The 13,026-nt window shown below is 40.5% G+C and overlaps 1 long non-coding RNA gene across 1 annotated transcript; it reads left to right on the top strand.

The window, feature by feature from the left end:
• Window positions 1–5,172: 5,172 nt before the first annotated feature.
• LOC137300166 (uncharacterized) lies at window positions 5,173–10,467 on the top strand. Its single transcript, XR_010958040.1, has 3 exons — window positions 5,173–5,297; window positions 9,844–9,924; window positions 10,403–10,467. It is a non-coding gene; the product is annotated as an uncharacterized lncRNA (long non-coding RNA).
• Window positions 10,468–13,026: the final 2,559 nt, after the last annotated feature.

The following is a 13,026-nucleotide window of genomic DNA, read 5'->3' as shown; positions in this document are numbered from 1 at the left end:
GTGCAGGATATGTTGCTGGTGCTGGTCACCTCCTCTGCCACCTCGAGCCAGGCCTTCTTGGTGGCAGAAGCAGGCCACTTCCTCCCGTCCGCCGAGTAGAAGATCTCTCTCCTCCTCCTCACCCCATCCAGTAAGACCTGGAGTGAGGCATCATTAAACCTGGGAGCAGCCTTTCCCTTGGGCTGCTCCATGCTGTAATTTTGGCTGTTTGCTGCAGGAGCAGCATTGGAGGACTGCCCCTTTAAATAGGGCTCCTCCAGCTGACGGCCTGTGATGCGGATGCGCAGTCCGCCCGCTGCGCAGGTTTCCAACAGGAAACCCGGAAGCCAAGGTAAGTGGCTTCAATTTACTCGCGATCGGGTGGGGAACGGACCGATTTGACTGGGCGGGTTACCCACGCGCCCAGTCGCTCCCCCGCTGCCAACCCTCCTCCCTGGTAATATCGGGGCCATGATAGAGGTGTTCAAAATCATGAAGGGTTTTCACAGAGTAAATAAGGAGAAACTGTTTCAGTGGCAGAAGGGTCGATAACCAGAGGACACAGATTTAAGGTGATTGGCAAAAGAACCAGAGGCGACATGAGGAAGCATTTCTTTATGCAAAGCGTTGTAATGATCTGTAATGCACTGCCTGAAAGGGTGGTGGAAGCAGATTTAATAGTAACTTTCAAAAGTGAATTGGATAAATACTTGAAGGGAAAAAATTTACAGGGCTATGGGGAAAGAACAGAGGAGTGGGACTGATTGGATAGCTCTTTCAAAGAGCCGGCATAGACACGATGGGCTGAATGGCCTCCTTCTGTGCTGTACCATACTATGATACTATAATACTATGAAAGCAGAAGTAGTGCCATTTAAAAATCAGCAATCTTCAGAAATCATCGAACACAGAGATACGCCAACATAATTGGCAAGGGACAATGTCACAAAACCATTGTGTTTGTTTCTTATGAAGCCCTTAATTCTTTTAACTTTCTACATTTCTACTCCTTTGTTTTCTCTCTTGAAGGTACTGACTCTTGCTGAGATATAGTTCCATGGATGCAGGGGTGCCCTTCATTACCTCATTCAAGTACCTAACTCTTCATGTGAAAATCCTATGTTGTTCCTATATGGCTACTAAGTCAGAACCTGGGAGTTATAGACCAGTTCATTTGAATTCAGATATAGGCAAGTTTCCAGAAGGAATTATTAGAAATTTGTTTTATGATCATTTTGGAAAGAGCAGAGGTTTTTAGGGAATTCCAAAATAGCTTTTGGAAATGACAATGCTGCCTAACCAAGAGGTCATGATGTTGGTGGATGATGGTAAGCCAGCAGCTATTGTGTATCTTGACTTTTCAAAAAGCCTTCAATAAAGTGCCACACAGAAGGGAAGGTTGAGTCCTATGGGATTTGTAGGTATTTTTTAAGTTGGAAAGTGAATTGGGTGCATTCCATAGGCAGACAGTAGGCACTAATGATAGTAGCTCTGCATGGGGTCTGGTGACTAGTGAAGTCCCATAGGGATTTGTGTCAGGACCATTGCTCTTCGCCATCTTTATCAATGATTTTGATGAAGACATTTTTAAATTTGGTAATGACATAAAGAAATGTGAGCAAAAGCTTTAGGTAAAATAAGTAGACTGCAGGATGATCTAGACACATTGGGGGGATGGGACCATGTGTGGCAGATGTCCTTCACTGTGGATAAATGCAGCATGATACACTTGGGCTGGTGTAATTCCAGATACGTGTGTGCCATATCCCTTAAGGCTGAAAAACAGGAGAGAACCTGGAGGTCAAAGTTCACAAAACATTGAAGGTTTGCGACTAGTGTCACAAGACTGTAGGGAAATCGAACAGGGTGTTAAGATGTATAGCTAGGATAATTATATTTAAGATTAGAGATACAATGCTTACCTTGCACAATGCCTTGGTATAGTGGTATTTAGAATACTGTGCCCAGTTTTGATCCTCTTATATGTTGGAGGATATCAAAGCCTTATAAGAGGTCCAGAGGAGCGTCATCAGAATTATACTTATTCCTAGTTATCAGGAAGGTCCAGGAAACTGGAGCTTTTTTCACTGGAGAAGCATAGATTTTGAAGAGATATGACTAAGGTCTTTAAAATGATAGATTCTGTTCTGGTAGATTGGTTATTTGAGCTACATAGGGAGGTGAGGACTAGAGGGCATCAATACATATTATGAAAACATATAGTTGGGTTAAATCCAGGAAATACTTACTTTCCTAGAGAGCCATCGACCTCTGGAATAGATTGCAAGAACATGCAGAGAGTATGGATTTGCTACAAGCCTTCAAAAAAGAGCTGTACAAGTTCCTGCAAGAGGAAGACATCTCGAGTTATAAAAGGTCGGTAGATTAGCTGTGACTAGTTCTTGCAATCTCCTGGAGCTTGTCTATTTGCCTTTGGGGTTGGGGTCAGAGAGGAATTTCCCAGTTTGTTTTCTCTAAATTAGCCTAAGGTTTTTGTCTCTCCCAAGAGACTGGATTACTGGAGGCAGGAAGGAGAGGGGGTGGGGGTGAGGTGAGAGGGTGGGTTGTTGGTGAATGAATTGCACTATATCTTGAAGAGACAGGCTGGATGGACCCATTGTCCCTTTTTGTATGAAGCCATTTGTAGCAACTTACTGCTACTCTGGCTTAGATCTGATAACTCAGCACAGACCAGGCATTGAACCTGAGGCCTTCCTTGGTTATACCTTCCTTGTTACCGCACAGCTACTGCATTTACCCACAAAGCCAGGAGTATCCAACCTGTGATTTTGGGGCCACATAGGAACATATGAGAAGAAGGTTGAGGAAAGAGCACTAGGTCCATCAAACCCATTTCATCTAGATATGTGCAACCGTGCACACCATTGATTCACCCTCTATCCACACAATCTCCTGGGAGAGGCAATATAAAGGAAGATACCTGCAGTCCATTCAGGGAAACCTCTAGGAAATTCCTCTCCGACTCCCTAAGGAAATCAAGCAAGACTTCAGGGGGCCATGGTAATTTATAAACTGCAGCTAACTGGTAACTTACCCTCCATAACTGGAATTGTCAGCTTCACGCAGGAACTTTTAAAGCTCCCTTTTAAAGCAACAAGTCCATAAGCACCACATGTGCGGGTAATCTGTCCCAGAGCGTGAAGATTCCCTGTGAAAAAAAAATATTTCCTGCCTCTAGCCTAATTTTTTGCCTACAAATTTTATGTATGTGACAATAGTCCTACCATGTCTATCTATTTCAAATAACCTATAAATTGGACTGAGTCCAATCCCTTCATTTTTCTAAAGTAAATAAATAAAGAAGTTGAATTTATAAAGAGCTCTATCACTTCCTCAGGGCTTCCCAAAGTGCTTTACAATGGATTATTTTTGAAGTGCAGTCACTGTTGTTATAGCCCCAGCTCTTGGAACCTATCTTCAAAATTAAAGGCACTTGGGCTAGTGCTAAAAACCACAATCATATCCCCTCTTTGTCTGCATTTTTCTAAAGTAAATAAAGAAATTGCATTTATCTAGCGCTTTATCACTCTCCCCTGCACATTCTCCAGATCTTTGGTTTCCTTCATCATGTGTGGGGACCAAAACTGGACACAGTTCTCCGAGTGTGAATATATAAAAATCGTATATAGGTAAAATGTTGTTCATTTTAAATGCTATGATACTAGCATTACAATCTAAGACCATATTTGCTTTCCCCATAGCCACCTCACACTGATGGTGCACCTTTAATAAGTGATCAACTATTACCCCAAGGTTTTTTTCTTGATCTAACACCTTTAATGGGTACTCTTGCATTGTATAAACATGCCTAAATTTCCCAAACCCAAATACATAGCACTGTATTTGTGCAAATTAAAGGACATCTGCCATACACAGGTCTATTTCCCTAACTTATCTAAGTCAGCCTGGGAGCAATTGATTTGGTCTAAATTACTCATCCTTGTACACATTTTCATGTTCTCTGCAAATCTGAAAATGGTTCCATTTATGTGCTCATCTAAATAATTTATGAGAATGATGAGCAACAATGATCCCAACACAGACACTTGTGGAACTCTACGTGACCAGGCCCCATCAGATCAGATCCATTCCCATTAATTACAACCCTCTGCTTACAAAATTACCCAGTGTAATATCTGTCCAATGTAATCCCCATTTTCAAAGAAGGAAACAACTAAAGATCAAATGACTAAATAATTAGAAGCAGCCAACACAGATTTCAGAAAGGAAGATCTTATTTGACAAATCTCATAGAGTTCTTTGAGGAGGTGACAGATATGGTGGATGGGGGAATGCAGTGGATGTGATGTATATGGACTTTCAGGAAGCCTTTGACAAGGAACCATGCAGCAAACTATTGGAGAAGATTAAAGGGTATAGAATTAGGGGAAGGGTAGCAAATTAGATTAAAAACTGGTTAGAAGGGAGGAGATAGGGAGTAGGATGTAAGGGCTGTTTCTCAGAGTGATTTGAAGTTGGTAGTAGTATCCCACGGGGTTCTATTCTGGGACCATTTCTGTCCACTGTCCGCATCAATTATCTGAATATAGGCTGGAGGGAGTGGTGTCCAGTTTTGCAGACAATATTATAATAAGAGGCATAGTAAATAATTCTCAGGACCAAAGTAAGCTGCAAGGGCATATTGATAAGATGGTGGAATGGGCAAAAAAGTGACAGTTGGAATTCAATTTCAATATATGCAAGGTGGTATGATTTGGTAAAAAAAAGTAATAACTATACTTTGAATGGGGTTAGGCTGGGCGATGTAGAAGAACAGAGGGATTTGGGGGTCAGGTTCACCAGACATTAAAAGCAGTACCTCAAGTGGAAAAGACCATACTAAAGCTAATGGAATATTGGGTTTTACGGCAAAAAACATTGAATATAAAAGTGGAGATGTAATAGGAATCTATATAAAACCTTAGTAAGACCACAGTTGGAGTACTGTTGTGCAGTTGTGGGCTCCACACTTTAGGAAGGATGTTCAAGCAATACTTGGTGTACAGCACAGATTCATTGGGATGCTGCGAATACAATGGTCCAGAATTTGATGCAGCAGGTCATCTCATGGCGTACGCCATTGATTAGACATTTTCCTGCCTCCTTCAGCTCAAAAATGTTTTGCGCCCTAATTTCCTGGAAGTACGAGCTGATAATGGCGTGGCAAGGGCTACAGGGCATCTAGCACCTCGGTGAATGGCAGGACCAACAGCGTACCTCCTTAACCAATGAGATTTAAGGATTGAGAAATAAACAGAAGAACGACTGAGAAGAAGGGTGAATTACAGTCTTATAAGGTACGGAAAGACAAATGAAGAGAGGGAAAAAAAGACTGGATTAAGAGAGAGAGAAAAAAAAGAGACAGAAAGGGAAAGTAAAAAAAAATTAAATTTAAAATTTGACATTTTAAAAATCTCCAACAACAATTCACAGCCTGAAGGAATGAGACTTCACTGTTTAAATTGTTCACTTTCTGGGCTAGAGAGGTTGATTGGCAGTCATTAACAATTATCACATCGTTAAAAAGGTACTTGCGCTATTGATTACTAGACTTAACTTTCATGAGCGAGTTTAATGGGCAATTATTGTGTGAAGCTAACAGCGAAGTGGTGCAAATCGGCCAGCAACTTGTGGCGATTCGCAATTCACGTGGAATCTCTGCCTCGCCACAAGCTGCTGACCGATTTACACATCGATAACAGCAAGCGCCATTAAACTCATCGTTATTTTGGCTGCAAGTTCTGGCCCAAATGAGAATGGAGAAATATAAACGAAAAGAAAAACTTGAAAACTTGGGGCTGTTTGCATTCGAACAGAGGAGATTATAGGGTAATTTGATCGAGGTGTTTAAAATTACGAAGCGATGGGACAAGGAAGATAGAAATAGATTGTTTTCAGTCATCAAGGGCTAATGAAGGAGGGAACATTAGCAAACCCACACGTATCATTCTGTGGCTCAGCAAGTTGAATCTTCAATGTACTGCATCACTGAGCCAGAGCCATTATTCACTCATTAAAACAGTCAAACTCTGACATGCAGATGCTCTCCAGATGGATGCAGGACAGTTTATTAGTGCCCATTATTCAAACTGGTGCCTGTTGCTTATGTTAGTGCTGATTACTCACTTTAGTGCCTGTTGCTCATGTTAGTGCCAATTACTCAAGTTGCCACCTCTTACTAACATTAGTTTCTATTATTTAGATTAGCACCTATTACTTGCGTTAGTGCTTATTATGCAAATTTGCTGCAATTATTTGTTTACTCAGATTACCGCCCATTGCTCACATCACTGTTGATTACTCATGTTAGTGCCAATTTCTCACATTAGCAGCTATTACTCATGTGACATTAGTGCTTATTATTTACATTAATGCCCATTACTCATGTTAATGTCTGTTACTCCTGTTGGTGCCTGTTACTCAAAATGTTGCTGATTACTCATATTAGTGCCAATTACGACATTACACTAGTGCCTGTTACTCACCTTAGCACCTACTACTCTTGTTAGCTCCTATTACTCACATTAATGCCAATTGCTCACGTTAGCCCCTGTTACCTTATTGCCTATTACTCACATTGGTGCCTATTACTGTGGCCAGATACATAGGAGCAACTCAATTCCAATGAGTTCTCCACATATAGACCTGCATGTTTTTACTGTTTTCACATCGTCACATTGTCCCTAAATGCTCCTTTCTTCTTCTCAATCCTAAAGTGTCGCCTGGTCCATTGATTTTAAATCTGTGGCTGTTTCCTTTGTAATTCTTTATTTAGAACAGGAGCAGGCTTTCAGATTGCTCCTTGATACACAGAGAGAAAAGGTGATCAGACTCTATTTGGATATTTTAAATGTTGGCCAATCAGAGTATTCCTTTGTCCCATAGTGCATTTTAGGCACAGGAACTCTTTTATAGGCAAGATTATAGTGATAGCCCGCATCAATACTTCCTCATTAAAATGTTTGAATCCATTAGTTTTGAGATTGGGTGGTGCAGTGGATTAGCAAACTGTGTTTGAATACGGCGAGATTCAATGGATAAAATTCTCCTTTCTGGTGGCTACATTTCAGATGCAGTGCATATTCTCAATTCAGTTTCAAGTGCAAAACTGCCATTAAATTGGCACTAATTCTAATTAGAGAGGCCTTAGAGTGATTGGTGAGGGGTGCAGAATTATTAACAATGGTGTTGTAGGTAATGTTCTTCTGATTTTGTCACATTGTTAGGACAAAACAGAGGGAGTTTTACTTCGTGTTACTGCTGACTTGAGAATGTTTAATAATGAAACTGAGTGTTGAGTTCCCAAATACACGCTAAATTTGGAGAACTTTGCTCCTCCAGCAATCGAAATTGACTTACTCGCATTGCCATCTCATGGTTCCAGATGTGGCATCAGTCTCAGCATCAGTCTCACTTCACTGCCTGACCCAATCCATATCCCCCCATCCTCCAGACACAGCCTGCTCAGTCTCTCTGGTATTGCTGATTTCCCCTATCTGTTCCTGACCTGACCTGTATGCCTCCCAGCTTCCTGCCTTCAGAGCAATTGATTTCCCCAACCCCTGGCTCTAAGGAGATCAAGAAATGAAAAGTCTAAGGAACTGGTAAACTAAATTCAACGTTTAACAACAAGAGGTAACTCTGCAGTGATTCTGGGCCAACAGACAGAGGTTGGGGCCAAGCTTGATGACTAACATCAAGATCAAGGGAGAAAAGACCAAGGAGGACCTAAATAGGACAATTATCCCTGCTGTATTGAGTAGGAGGCTTGCTGGCATGATTCTACTATGCATTATATCTGCCGCTAGAGAGACCCATTATTATTGCTGAAAATCCTATTCACTGATCTTAACACTTTTACAGTCATTTTTCACACTAAGATTGAAATATACAATCATTTGAACCAAGCAATATATATAACACAACCAAGTGGGAATTTAGCACTAAAAAACATTGACAATTTGAATTAAACAACTTTGAACTAAGATGAGTAAACCGCTCCTCAGGAACGGCTGATTTGATTGGACCAGTGCTCCCATCCATCCCACACAGAATGGGATCATTTAACTTTTATCATCAGGCGAAAAACGTGGTGATAGAGAATCGTCAGCCCATCTTATGCCTTGCCTGATTTTCTTGAAATCAACGGAATGGAAAATCGGCCGAGGTGCAAAATGAGTTGTTGATTTTCTATCACCCATTCTTGGTCAGGCGATAAAAGTTAAAATTACCCATTGATAATTAAAAAGTGTGCATATAGCTGCCCTGAACTTTATGAATATCACTGTAACGCAAAATGAAAAGTTAAACCATTCCTAAACATACTTTGCATTCAGTAAGAATATAACCCCATCCAGTTGATTAATGCGTGGTCCAAAACAGGACATGTTGCAAGCTTGTTACCTGCCATACCTAGAATGTGGAATTCATTGAGATTCCAAATTTCTCAGTAACAGAGGTCAGACTCCAAATTTAGATTTAATTGACTACATTCAACATCACTAAATGATTTCCAATAACTGATGAGTTTGGATGTATTTGATTAATCAAGAATTCAAATCTCAGTCAATAGGCTTGGGAACTACCAACACTCCTTGCCTCTAATTCATTCCCAGTGTTTGGAAACGCACTGGGGTAGATTTTCACCTCTACCACCTGGATGTTAAGCATCACCTGGACACAGCATGGTGAGGAAAACCCCAGCATGGAGGATCACGCCTGCTACACAACCCGTCTGATTTATCTTCCATCGCTTTAGATTTTTCTCTCGGCCGCTCCATCTAGGCGATGTACAACTTGCAGGTGGTAAAGAGGAAAAAGCTATCCCATTGTTCTAAATAAGGAACAATGTTACATAGAGCTACATAGAATCTACAGCCCAACTGGTCTATGCCAGTGTTTATGCTCCACACAAGCCTCCTCCCACCCCCTTCGTCTAACCCTATCACCGCATCCTTCCATTCCTTTATTTCTCCCTCATGTGCTTATATAGCTTCCCCTTAATGTTCCAACTAGATTGAGAAGAGTCAGGTCCAATAGGGATACCCACAGGCGATGCTCTGATACTTAACAGGGTTCTGGCCAGTTACTCTCTTCAGTGTCTCAGCTGCCAGGGAAAGCTCTCAGTTGCCATTTGATCTGCACCGTGATTTGGAAAAGCTGCAAAGGACCAGAGAAAAAAGCCCCAGAATCTGAAGTGGTAACAGAATGTGTAACTGAATAGCCGCAACAGACTCTGCCTGTGTTGCAGCAGGGAATTGTGTACAGGACTCTGACCACACACATCGACCTGCTTACCCCGCTACACCGTAGGCAGTCGCAGTCTTCCATTATTAGTCACTTAACCAGCAGTAATATTTGCTGTTTGTTTTTTTTGTTGCCCAGCTGGGTGTAAACTGCAGTGGCTGTAGTTAACTCTACATATGAAGTTTTCAAACCTACACAAGGAGTATGTCCGTATGTTTATCAAGCTATAAACACAGTAATGGGTGCTAAATTGTATACACTTCAGCAATCACTTGCACATAAATCATAATGACATAGGGAGGAGAATCTGGTAGGCAAACAATGTCCAGTATAGAAAAGAATTTAAACAATGCCTCCATTTCACAGAGGCAGTAACCCTTTTTAACCTCACTAGGATATGTTTGAAACCTGTTCCTTTCCTTTTAGTATCATTGTTAGGTCAGAATAAATCAATCAGTTCTTGACACACCTCAAATATACGATATGTAAGTAGTTAGATTTTTTTTTCTCTCTGTCGGGGAACATGATCTGCCTTTTCGCTTGCTACCTCTTGCTCACTCTTTGATTAATCTTCTCTCATGTTCATCATTCATGCAGGACACTCAACTGAGATGGAGAACCTTAATTTAAGAATTCAAATTAAAGTAGGACTATCCTAAACAGGCTGTGATATTGCAGGTAAGGTTGTCACATAGCTGGTGTTGTTTAGTCCAGTTTTTTACAAGGGTGGAAATATGATTTTTAAAATGGAAGGCAATTTTTTACACTTATGTGTGTGTCTTGAAGTGGAAGTGTTAGATAACAAGGTTACTAAGGGTTCATCAGCAGAACTTTGAAAAAGGTGGTAATTGTAATAGTAGGATTCATTCCAATGAGCCCATTCTGTACTGTTCCGGTTCTCCTCTCTTGTAAAAATAAATGGAGGCGTTGACGGACATACCCAGCAGTGTGTGCTGTACAATGGAACAATAGGACTCACATTCGCACTTAAGATTCTTCGTATAGAGGGTCTTAGCTCTGAAAAGGTACCAGGTGGAGAAAAATTGTTCCATTTGGAATGGAGAGAAAGTCTGACAGGAAAGTTGATTTGCAATCATTCATGAGATATTTACAAAGTACTTGGTAGTTGGCTGATTAACCCCTCTCTTTGTTGCAGGTGGGCAGCTTGAAGGGTTTTACACAAGCAAGCATCAAGATCTATAGCACCAAACTACTGTGGGCCACAGTAAAATCTGATATAGGTGACACTACATAGAGTTCATTTGCTTTCGAGAAGGTGTTATACATCAGAAAGTGTGTCATGGATGTTCATGAAGGGAAAAACTCATCAAGCATTTTAGATTGGCCCAATTTGACTTGATTTGGTTTGTTTGGTTGAATTTTGAGTCACACTTCAGTCCTACTTATCTGGTACCAATGAATACCTGTTCATAAGTTTCCATTATTTGATTCTTTCAATGTTGCAGTGAGCAAGTGGCCAATCTATGGAACAGGCTCTCTAGGGAGACGGTGGAAGCAGATAGTATTGATTCATTCAAATACAAATTAAATAGATTTCTTTCAGGAAATAACATTTTGGGATACAGTCTATGAGTTTTTTGAGACATGTCATGTGATAAGTGCAGCATGCTTGGGAGGAACATGTAACTTTGGACCTATGGTTCTCAAAGCTTTCCACCACTGGGGTTTTCCTCACCTCATGTCGGGTCTGTTGTAGACTAATTGATAGAGATTGATTGCAATGATTAGTCAACAACACCACTGTCATTGTATCATGCAGCTACGAGGATGGTAGAAGGCAAACTAGATGGACCTTGGTCTTTTTTTGTCTAGCAATAACTATGTTCCTTCTTCAGTCTGTGAATGTGATGGTGCCACTTTCTGGATCTGTGAAACACACTCTAACAAAAAACAAGTAATTTTATTCAAATATGACAAAAGACTACAAAGTCCTATTGGCACTGAGTGCGGTATGTTGACTAGTATTTTAACTCCGCTGCACAAACATACTAAAGACTGTAAATTTAACTTTACAGTATGTATAATGGAAGAATGATTGATACTTGAATATTATTTTTAGAGCCACTATTCATGCAGCAACTTGAGAAATAGCCTCCTCGCTCTTCTTATTCATGGAGTAATATTGTTGAATTATCTTCCTTTCGATACATTTATTGGCTGGGTAAGAAAAGTATCAGGTGTTAGATATGGCTAGATAGATAGGACAGCGGCACGTCTTTATACAGCTGTTCTGGTGTCCTATATCCACGGAGGTTGAAGAAACAAGGAGAGCATTGAGCCCTCTTCATACAGCTGCTGGGCAAGAAACAGAGAGAATCAGGTTCTATTTCCCACAGCTGTAAGACCTCAGTCACCCATCAGTTGGTTCAACATTTAACGATTAACCTCAAGTGAACATTACCTGAGCTAAGATGTTATAAAAGTAACCACGTAGAGCAAGGGATTGCCGATATCGGAACACACTGCATGCCCAAAACAAATTTTTTTGTACTTCTCAGAAAGGGCAGATTCTGCATTGAGTTATATAAATTATTTGAATATATTAATAGAATATTTTCATTTTTGGATGTAATTTAATTATATGACTATTATATTAAATCATAGTATTGGCATCAATATTTATTTGCAGGGAAACATCAATGTTATGGCTGTAAGCAAAATATGAATTAGTTTGGAGCTTTAGATTATTTGTACTTTGGATCATTTAGATTATTTCAACTTTGGATCAGTGCTTTGTGTGTGCGTGTGTTTGTATGTATGTTTATGAGAATGTATGTTTATGTATATGTGTTTAGATATGTCTGTGTGTGTATACACATGTATGTGTATGTGTTTGTACATGTGTTTATATATATATATATGTACGTGTGTGTGTGTGTCTTTGGTAAGAATGAGATCTAAACTTGAAGTGGTGATGAATAGTGAATATCTGACTCTTTCCAAATTCAAGTCATTTTGGGTTCAGGGTGGTCAGTTCTTTTAAAAATTGATGGCACACATGAACAGAGGCACAAATACCCTTGTATCAAATACACTGCCAGTCCCTTATTCCACCTTACGGTTCCCTGACATTGTGATATGGTGACTCGTAATTGCAAACAGCGACAAGAGGTACTTGTCTGCTTTTATTTTTATAGAGTTCAACATTGTGAATGGCTGCGCTGTTATATGCCTGGTCTAGTAGGAAAGGCATCTGATTTCTCGTATTTGTGTGGCAATGTGGCTCCATTGCCTGGTGGCCTGGTGTGCATCCTTATTCCCTGTCAGTGTGCTGAGAGGTAATTCCCGTCTCTGCCGGTATAGTGGCAGAGTATGAGTCTCATGTCCTTACTCATATTGGTAAGTTGCTATACACTGAAGGTGGAGATGTGAGTAGATTCGTAGTTTTGTGTATGCATGTGTGTGTGTGTGAACATGTGTGCGCATGTATGTGTGTATGAAGGTGTGTGTGAGTGTGTGAATGCGTGAATGTGTGTGTGTGAATATGTTTCTGTGTGTGAATGTGTTTCTGTGTGTGTATTTCTGTGTGAATGTGTGTGTGTGAATGTGTGAAAATGCGCACGTGTGTGTGAATATGGTCGTCAAGCAGAGGGATAATAATGTGGGTCCATGGTACAATTTGTGCCAGTCCTCGGTGATAGTATCATGTTCTAAGCTCAGACTAGTTATGGCACGGATCATATAATTTTACAGATCTCCTCCTACACTGTCCTGACAATATATCAGAACCTCAGTCACAGAAGAGTTTCCTCTACAGCA

This window comes from Heptranchias perlo, chromosome 30 (genome assembly GCF_035084215.1).
Source record: "Heptranchias perlo isolate sHepPer1 chromosome 30, sHepPer1.hap1, whole genome shotgun sequence".
Classification (NCBI taxonomy): domain Eukaryota; kingdom Metazoa; phylum Chordata; class Chondrichthyes; order Hexanchiformes; family Hexanchidae; genus Heptranchias; species Heptranchias perlo.
Note: the sequence above shows the minus strand (reverse complement) of the source record. Positions and strands in the feature narration are given on the sequence as shown.